At 42.7% G+C, this 9,202-nt stretch overlaps 1 protein-coding gene across 2 annotated transcripts in view; it reads left to right on the top strand.

Annotated features, from left to right (window-relative positions):
• Positions 1 to 547: 547 nt before the first annotated feature.
• Positions 548 to 9,202, top strand: part of VGLL4 (vestigial like family member 4) — a 186,869-nt gene continuing 178,214 nt past the window's right edge. Inside the window, exon 1 of one of the 2 annotated variants that reach the window (XM_027863687.1) lies at positions 548 to 632. The gene's annotated coding sequence lies outside the window, so the exon portion shown is untranslated. Of the gene's footprint in view, positions 633 to 1,667; positions 1,704 to 9,202 lie in introns of those variants that run through there. The other variant, XM_027863686.1, reaches the window with a different exon arrangement.

The raw sequence follows: 9,202 nt of genomic DNA, 5'->3' as shown, positions 1-9,202 counted from the left end.
GAGGTAGTATCTCTGAATATTTATTTTATACTAATGGCTGCTTACATTATAAAATGTGTCCTTAATTGTGGCAGTCGGGGAAGAACTATGGGGAGGAGAGAGGGGTGGGGAAGGGGAATGGGCAGAGTGGCTGTATACTGTAGGCTGAATGCTTTGCAAACTCACCATCCCCAAACGCCTCGGGAGAATGACAGGAAAAAACAACCACAGCCCTTTGTCATCTCCTGAATGTTCTCGGTTCTAGTAATAAGAACAAATTGAACCTTATGAGGAGTGTTTTGTTACACTTTTTTGGAGCCCCCAGACCCCAGCCTCGGCACTCTTCAGAAAAGACAAGGCTGTAGACTCCAGAAGTTTGCCAAACCCAGCCAGCATTTGTGAGAGCTGCTCCAAGCGAATCGTCCCTCCCTCTCTTCCACACTGTTTTGATTTACTCTGACTTCCTCCTTGAGGCAAGGGAGGGAGGGAAAGGGAGTGACTTACTTGTGCGTAAGAGTATGTGTGTATAGTAGTGGTAGCTGTAAAATACTGTAATGGGCAGAGGCAAAGCTCCGTGAATGCTTCGTACTGCTCCCCTGTTCCTAATCCGTGTGGCAAGGAAGTAGACACGCATCAGTGCCAGCGTGAGCCTGGTATGCAGGGTTCAGAATGTGTACTTAAACTCTGATTAGAAAAGTTATCTTTCAGAGTACTTGGGCAAGTATTTTGCACTTCATGAAGGGTATGGGGGTAGTGAGACTAGAGGCAGAGTCCTTCGCTCACCATGCAGCCGGGGAGCCAAGGCACAAGTATAAACTGGGCCAGTGTGGAAACTGGTGTAAATGCTGGGAGCGAGCGTGGGAATGACCGGTTCGCTTAGAGTTGACAGGCAGGCATTGTGGTTTTTGTCAGGCTCTGTGGGTAGGATATATTTCTACCGAAAAAGTCCTTGCGACGCCGAGTTCATTCCGGACTGCACGCAAGCACTGTGTTTGTATCTATTTGCCTATTCTGAAGGGGGTTGGGGCTGGGCTAACATATATGTACGTCTGCATGCATGCATGTATATAGAATGTGCTCACTCATTATGTGTGTGTCTGTGTGGGCGCGCGCGCGACGGAGTGTTTTGGGGGGGGGCAGGTGCAATGCAGAGTGCGCACGTGGCGGGGGAGAAGCTGGGTGCGTATGCTCCCAGGGCGTACACAGCGTGTACGGCTCGGGGGATGAGGAAGAGGAGGCCCCGCCTCCATACCTGCCCGGCCCCGCCCTCGGCCCCCGGTGCGGCTCTCCGCTAGCGCCAGGACTCGCTCTTCCAGGTCTCCGTCCCCACCTGCTCCGCAGCAGCGGCCGGACGGGACGGGAACGGGGCGGGGCCCAGAGCAGGCGGCGGCAGCTCCTCATTCCTGGGATTCCTGGCGCTCCTGCTCCCGCTCCCGCTCCAGCTCGGGCAGCACGGTCCTTCCCCCCATCCCGCCCCCGTCTGCGGCTCCGGCTCTGCCCGCTAGCCGCTCGCGCCGGCCCGCTCCGCAGCCGGAGGAGCTCAGGCCGGGTTGCAGCCTCGGCCCCTGACCCCCTCGAGGGGAGGTGGGGGAGGAGGGGGAAGAAGAAGGAAGGGAGCTCCCTCCAGACCACGCCCACCAGCGCCACGCCTCCACGAAAGCCACACCCCCACTAGCGGCCGGGCCGGGGCCGGAGGTGGCGGCAGGGGGGCCGCGCACGGGCCGGTGAGTGAGAGAGAGAGAGAGAGACAGAGAGGGCAGGAGGGCAGCTGGGGCGGGGGGGGGGTGGGGGAAGGGTGGCAGGAGCGCGCACGTGGGCCGCGGGACTGGTGCGGGGACTCTGCCAGCCTAGGGTCCCGCCGCAGTTCAGGCTTTAAGCGTCTCACCCGGAGTGGAGGGTCCCTACTGATGGGACCCCTCTTCTGAAGGGGGCGCAGCCGGAGGGGCTTTCTTCTCAAGGGACAGGGGAACCCGGGGATCCCTCCTCTGGGGTGGAGGGAGACAGCGAGGGGAGTCCTAATCTTGGGGGAGGAGACAGGGGATTCCTTTTCTGAGGAGGCGGGGGGAGTCAGAAAGGTCTCTCTGAAGAGACGAGGGGAGCCAGGTAGTCCTTCCTGTGAGGTGGAAGGGGACTGTGAGAGGATCGCTTGTTTTAGGTGGGGAGGAGGATCCAGGGGAGCCCCTTCTCAGAGATGGCTCCCCCCTCCTCGCAGGGAAAGGAGTCCTTGCGGGGAGCGTCGAAGGGATTCCTTCTCTGAGGGGCGGGGAGTGAGAACAGCAGCGGAGGGAGTCCCTTCTCCAATATGGGGCGGGGAGCGGCATAGGGAGTTCTTTCTTTGGGGTTTGTTGAAGGACGAAGAGGGACTTTTTTGGAGGGAGAACTGATGGGATCTTTTTGATGTGAATGAAGACTGAAGGAATCCTTTTCGGGAAGGGAGGAAGAGGTGGGGGGGAAGAAGGATCTGGAGGAAGTACCTTCCTTCTGAGTAGGGGTGGCAATCAGCTGAGCTGGTCCCGCGTCTACCTGGAAGAACCTGCAGTTTCCTAATTTTGAGAGCTGGGGTTAAGGGGAAGTGTGCGGTGGAGGGTCATAAGGGGGTTTCTGCTCTCCTGGAGGCAAGTAGAATGGGAGGTTGTGCCTCCAGCTATGAAGTGGCGGTCCAAAGAGGTTGCTGGAAGCGTGAGGTGCAGGGCAGCCTGTGCTGGGTTGGAGGGAAATGAATGAGATTTCAGGTGATGCTAGGCAACAGGGACTCTCTTCCATTCACTCTCATTCCATTCCTTCCAGCACCTGAGAAAAAAACAAAAACAAAAAGCACCACCACCAGCAGGTTACCTCCATTTCTTACTCAAAGACCAAGCTTCACTGGGGGAAAAAAGTTATTTTCCTTTTCTAAGACTTAATGAGCTATAATACTTAGCTTTTTTTTTTTTTTTTTTTTTTGTAATGATGATGATAGGTCTTGCTGAGATTGCCCAATATCCTTTAGGTGGATTACTTACCGACAGATATTTGAAGTTTCCTTTCAATTGGGATGACTTTTTAAAAATCTGTTTTGCTTTTATCATTTGGTGCTGTTTCCTTCACTGCTTAATAAAAACCAGCAGCTGGTGGTCTTTTTTTAGTTTATTTCAGCAGCTAGTCACCCATTTCTTAGGAATGATCTCCCGTTTTGGAGTATTTTATTTTCCATTTCGAAACCCTGCTATCTTGTTATATAAAATAAGCATCCAGATGTGTTTTCCCCAAGCATTCTAGGACATCCATCATCAATGCTAACTTTCTTCACAGGATTCAAAGTTCAGTTATGCATACTCGACCAAACTTGAACTCTTTTCCTTAAATAGAGACCAGACAAAGCACCCGTATACTTGGGCAGTGCTCCCTGCAGAGTTAATGAAGAGTGTATGCATTCTTATAAGCTTTTTCTTATTAGGGCTGGCTAGGAAACAACGCCCTCATTATAATGAGGTAGGCTGCCCAATTTGTGGATTAACTGGGAAAATTTTAATTACTTCTAGACTGAAATGCAAACTAGTTTTACCGCTGACCCAATCAAAATACAGGAAGATAAATTTGTTATAAAAACAATCACAGGATACATTCAAAATAGAACTCTAAATAGTTTACTGGAAAAGCATTGGTTTATTAGATAGGCGAACTGGATTTAAATCGAAGACCTAGAACTCAGTTTTCACCTTTGTAAACTTAGCATAACAATACCCATCCTAGCTTTAAGGATTAAATAAAATTTCCTGAAAAGCATAGAATAAAAGAGTAATGCAAATTATTGTTATTTTTATTTTAAACTATTTGGAATTGATACGAAAATAACAAAGTCTCAGTAACTGCATTTTAAACTATATAGTTGCTAAATTAGATTATCACTGTTTTTGTTAGTCCTTTTACAGAAGCCATCCATGTTACCTAATGGATACGGCGACACAAATCTCCTCTAAGGTAGCATGTGCGGTCCCTTCTTTTATATGCATAATTGAAAGTTGACAATTCAGCATGGTAATTTAATGGTAAAGTCAGATGCTTATTTGGGATGTGAGAAGGAAAGAGACCTTACCTTTTAATATATTTTAGGTAATCTTACAAATATGCTTATGACCAAACTGAAGTTTTCATGCTGTATTCTTTGATACATTTGTTACATAAAATAAACATCCAGATGTGTTTTCCCTGGCCATTCTAAGACATCTATAAAGAACCAAAAGGAATTTCACTCTTTACGGTGTTCACATCACATATATAGATATAGATATGTATATCTGGATATAGATCTAGATATAGGTGTGTATATAAATGTACATGTAGATATATGTGTTGAGGGATAGAGATGTATGTATATACACATATGTATGTGTATGTATATGTATACATATATTTATAGATATAGATATGTGTATAAATGTATATATGGATGTGTATAAATATAGACATGTGTCTATATAAATGTCTATGTGGATGTATGTGTAGGTAGAGAGATATGTGTGTATCTTTATAAATGTCTATGTGGATATATGTGTTGATACATAGATGGATAGATCTGTCAGAGTAATTGTTTAAAAGGCATTCAGCTATGGCCTGGATTTTGAATTATCTTATTTACCTTACTTTTTGTTCCAACTTTTAACGCTATTTGAAATATAGTAGTCATAATGAAAAATACAAGAAGCTGCGAGTTCTTAGGAGGAAAAAAATAAAAGTAAATGGAAAAACCTTGATATAGCTTAAAAATCAAGGAATTTGTGTGATAATGATTCTTCAGCACTATGGTGACTCTGAGAGTTATAGTCTGCTTAATACCTTGTTAGATAATATCATCTGTATCATATGTGTGAGGAAACCTAGTGAAAAGGGAAAGGTTTCAACTATATGATAGCTCCTATAATATGTTTAATAATAGTTAGGAAAAGATAATTTCTTGCATGAGAAATAGCCAAATTAAGGGAAGTTTACTTATGGTTCTTTTGGTGAGTCCTATAGTTAATTAAACCCATATAGAAGAGTTTAAAATAGGGCATGAGGAATAATGCTTGTATAGCCTTTTAAGGTAAGACACCATTAAGGAAATTAGAAATCTGCAATGCTGTATTTTAACTGTACGGAAGGAGGACATGTATGGAGTCCCTGAAAATTAAAGGGAGATTTCATGCTTTGGGCTGAAAGTAAATAGTAAGCTGTTTTACAGTGGATTAAAAACACTGCAGGATGTATTTCATGAGCCTCCTGGCTCAAGCCTGATAACCAAATATTCATTAGTGCTAATCATGGTGCTTTTCAACGGTACTGTATGTTTTAGGTTAAAAATACTCCCTTTTAGTCCTGAATCAGTTAAAAGAGAAAAGGAGAATTATCCTTCCTAGACCTATGTATTCCCTTTACTATCATAGGTCCAGTGTGAGGAAATTAGTGAATGAATGAATAAAAAGCATTTAAGTGCCTACTATGTTCAAAATACTGTGCTAAGTAAGTAGTAAGCACTGGGATTGCAGATAGAAACCCAAAACAGTCCTTGTTCTCAAGTACCTCACATTCTAACAGAGACAACACAGGGAGGCTTGTGTTGTAAGTCTAAATGGAGCGGTCCCATTGGACCTGGTTTGGTGGAAGGAGTACTGAGTATGATGGAAGAGGCCTGGGGTCTGTAGCCCAATCTTACCTTTCCCAGGTAGCTCCCATGAGCTCCCATGGCTTCCATTTCCTCATCTGTAAAGTAAGGGAGCTGGATTGCATGACTTCTAAGGTCCTTTCCTACTCCTAAATCGTTTGATCTCATGATGAGTGGGTTGCCTCCTGGCAAAGTAATATATGTCTTTTTTTAATCTTTAAGGTGGTAGATCTCTTCTTTTCAAGTGAGTTGAATAGATAGGACGCTCTATTTCTCCAGAGTGAAAAACTCATAAGCAACCAAATAACCAGTTACAAATGAAATACCCTCATAAATTAATGCTTAAGCATTCAGGACTTGGAGCCCAAAGATCTGGATTAAAATCCCGCCTAAAATACTAGCTGTGAGATCACAAGCAAATCATTTAACCTCTGAGCCTTAGTTTACACATTGGTGAAATGGGCCAGTCATATTTGTACTATTTACCCTAGGTGTGAGGAAAGCATTTTGTAAACTTCAAAGTATCTTAGAAGTCTTAGCTACTATTGTTGCTCTGATTACTTGTGAATCTCCCTTTACTCAGTAACCCACATAGTGAAGTCATTCTAGGAAACTGAGATCTGGGAAGTAAAAAGAGACCAGAAAAGAGTTAATAAAGGGAGGGTTTATCTACAGTTGTGATAAAGGAGAAGATTCTAGGACGTGGGCCTGAGAAGGTAATGAATTAATGCTCTACTCAGGGTATCCTTTGAGTCTGGGTTTGATTCTTATAAAACTGGCCTTGTTGTTTTATCCTTCTCTACCTGGCGAAGAATCAAACGACTTTTTCTAGAACCTGATTCCCAAGGCAGCACTTTGGTAGACAAGACATGGATAGAAAATGGCATCTATGTCGCCACCCTACTTAATAAGCTTCAGTGGTTCCTTACCATCTTTGGAACAAAGTAGAAATTCCTCTATTTGTCTTTAAAGCTCTTCACAGCCTGGACCCAATCTGTCTTTCTAGCCTCTTTTTTTTATTGTTCAGTTGTTTCAGTCCTATCTGACTCTTAATGACCCTATTTGGGGTTTTCTTAGCAGAGATACTGTAGTAGTTTGTCATTTCCTTCTCCAGATGAGGAAAATGAGGCAAACAGAATTAAGCGACTTGCCCAGGGTCACACAGCTAGGAGATATCGGAGGCCAAATTTGAACTCTGGAAGATGAGTCTTCATGACTCAGGCCTCTATCCATTGTGCCACATAGCTGCTCTAAGGCACTATATAAATGTTAGCTATTATTAGTAGCATCATCATTTATTAAGAATATATTTATTCCACGTATATGTAATAAAATATCATGTTTATTATATATGTTCTATTTGGTCCTTTTTCAGTCGTGTCTGAGTGATCATGACCCCATTTTGGGGTTTTCTTGGCAAAGATACTAGAGTAGTTTGCCATTTCTTTCTTCAGCTCATTTTACAGATTAGGAAACTAAGGCAAACAGAGTTAAGTGATTTGCCCAGGGTCACACAGCTAGTAAGTGTCTGAAGTTTGAAATCAGGAAGGTGAGTCTCCCTGATTCTAGACCTGGCATCCTAGCTGCCCCATACTATATGTAGGTTATATAATTTATTATATTATAGTATATTATATAATATTCCTATTATATAACACATGTATTACATATACACATATGTATATAACTATACACATGTCTATACATATATACTTATACAGAATACATACCTGCATGCATATTGTATCCTTAAATAGAATGTAGGCTCCCTGAGAGCAGGGAATGTTTCATTTTTTGGTATTTGTATTCCTAGTACCTAGTGCAGTGCTTGGTACTTAGTAGTTGCTTAATAAATGCTGACTAGGGGGCAGCTAGGTGGCGCAGTGGATAGAGCCCTGGTCCTGAAGTCAGGAGGATCTGAGTTCAAATGTGGCCTCAGACCAAACACTTGACACTTACTAGCTGTGTGACCCTGGGCAAGTCACTTAACCCCAATTGCCTAAAAATAAATAAATAAATAAATGCTGACTAAATTGACTGCTTGATTAATGAGAGGATAATTTTTGGCCAGGAACAAGGAGACCTGAACTAATTTAGGGCGGCCTAACTTGAGAGTTTGTGATATTTGTAGTGATTGGTTAATACTTCCTAAGTGCTATGCTTATAAGTTCTAGTAGCTGTTATCAAGGTAAAATGGTGGCCTTAATTATGATTATGGAGACTAACTTCATCTTATACTTTGCATGTACATGGCTAAAGAGGAAAGAATAAAGGCTTATGATCCAGCCAGGAATGCTTTATGAAAATAAAATAAAACTTTTTTTAAATTTCATCAGGGTGGGGTTGGGAGACAAGAGATTTGGGTCCAGACCTGCGACTTCATTGGTTTGGAGTAACTCAGTATGGAAGCTGCTTTCACTGATTCAGATTGGCAACTGGGCTGTAACTTTAGAGAGCTTTAGAGAGTTGCCTGGGGGTACAAACAGGTTAAGCAACATGCCCAGGATCACACAGGTATTAATAGGTGTCAGAGGCAGGCTGTGAATCCAGGTTTTCCTGATTCAAAGGCCTACCCTCAATTCATCAATAATCAGCAAGCATTTATTAGGCACCAACTATATGCTGGACACTGTTGAAGTTCCTGGGGATGTAAAGGCAAAAAAAATGAACTAGTTCCTGCCCTCAAGGAGCTTACATTCTGTTGGAGGAAGAGAGGATGGCATGTGTATAAAACATATATATATATTATATATATGCATATATGTATATATGTGTATAAAAAAACACAAAATAAATAGATACACAGAATAAATATAAAATCAATACAAGTTTCTTACAAACACCAAGAAAGGATAATAGTTTTTGGGAAAGATGAGAATAGTCTCCAAATGGTGCTTGGGTTGAGTCTTGAAAGAAGAGACATTCTGTGAAGTAGAGATGAAAAGGGGGTGCATTCCAGGCATGGGAAACATCTACTGTGTTTTGCTGCCTCTCAAATGCTATTGATAATAGCAAAAAAAATTGATTAATACAGAATTTCTTCCCTGGAATCTTAGTAAAGGTGGCTCTACTCTTCTCGATGGTGAAAACAGTTTATAAAAAAACTTCACAGATCTTTTACATTTTTCTTCTGTTTGTCCTTTCACTTTTGTCCTTAAATGGATCTCTCTAAATTGGTTTTTAGTTTTTATTGCTTCATGACAAGATATTGTTCATAATCTTCTATCAGCCTTCATAAAATTCAAAATGCTGGCTTAAAGACTGTTTTTCTGGCTACTGTTTCTAAACCATGCTGCTTATACTCTGGCAGGCATCCTTATTTCCTTCATGACCATCCCTCCTAAATCCTGGACCCTGATTCTGGAACACTTTAATTTCTGATAGCTAAGCTTTTGCCTTATCTTGCTTAGAATCAAGCATCCACATCATTTTCTGGCCACCATTTTCAAACCGTCCCTCCTGCAAGCTGACTCTCCTCATTTCTCACTTTTCAGATTTCCTTTGGGTTTTGTCTTCCTCTATTGGAAAGTAAGCTCCTTGAGAACAAGGACTGTCTCCTTCCTTCTTTCCTTCCTTCCTTCCTTCCTTCCTTCCTTCCTTCCT

This window comes from Vombatus ursinus, unplaced genomic scaffold (assembly GCF_900497805.2).
Source record: "Vombatus ursinus unplaced genomic scaffold, bare-nosed wombat genome assembly UNPS02014773.1, whole genome shotgun sequence".
In the NCBI taxonomy this organism is placed as follows: Eukaryota; Metazoa; Chordata; class Mammalia; order Diprotodontia; family Vombatidae; genus Vombatus; species Vombatus ursinus.
Note: the sequence above shows the minus strand (reverse complement) of the source record. Positions and strands in the feature narration are given on the sequence as shown.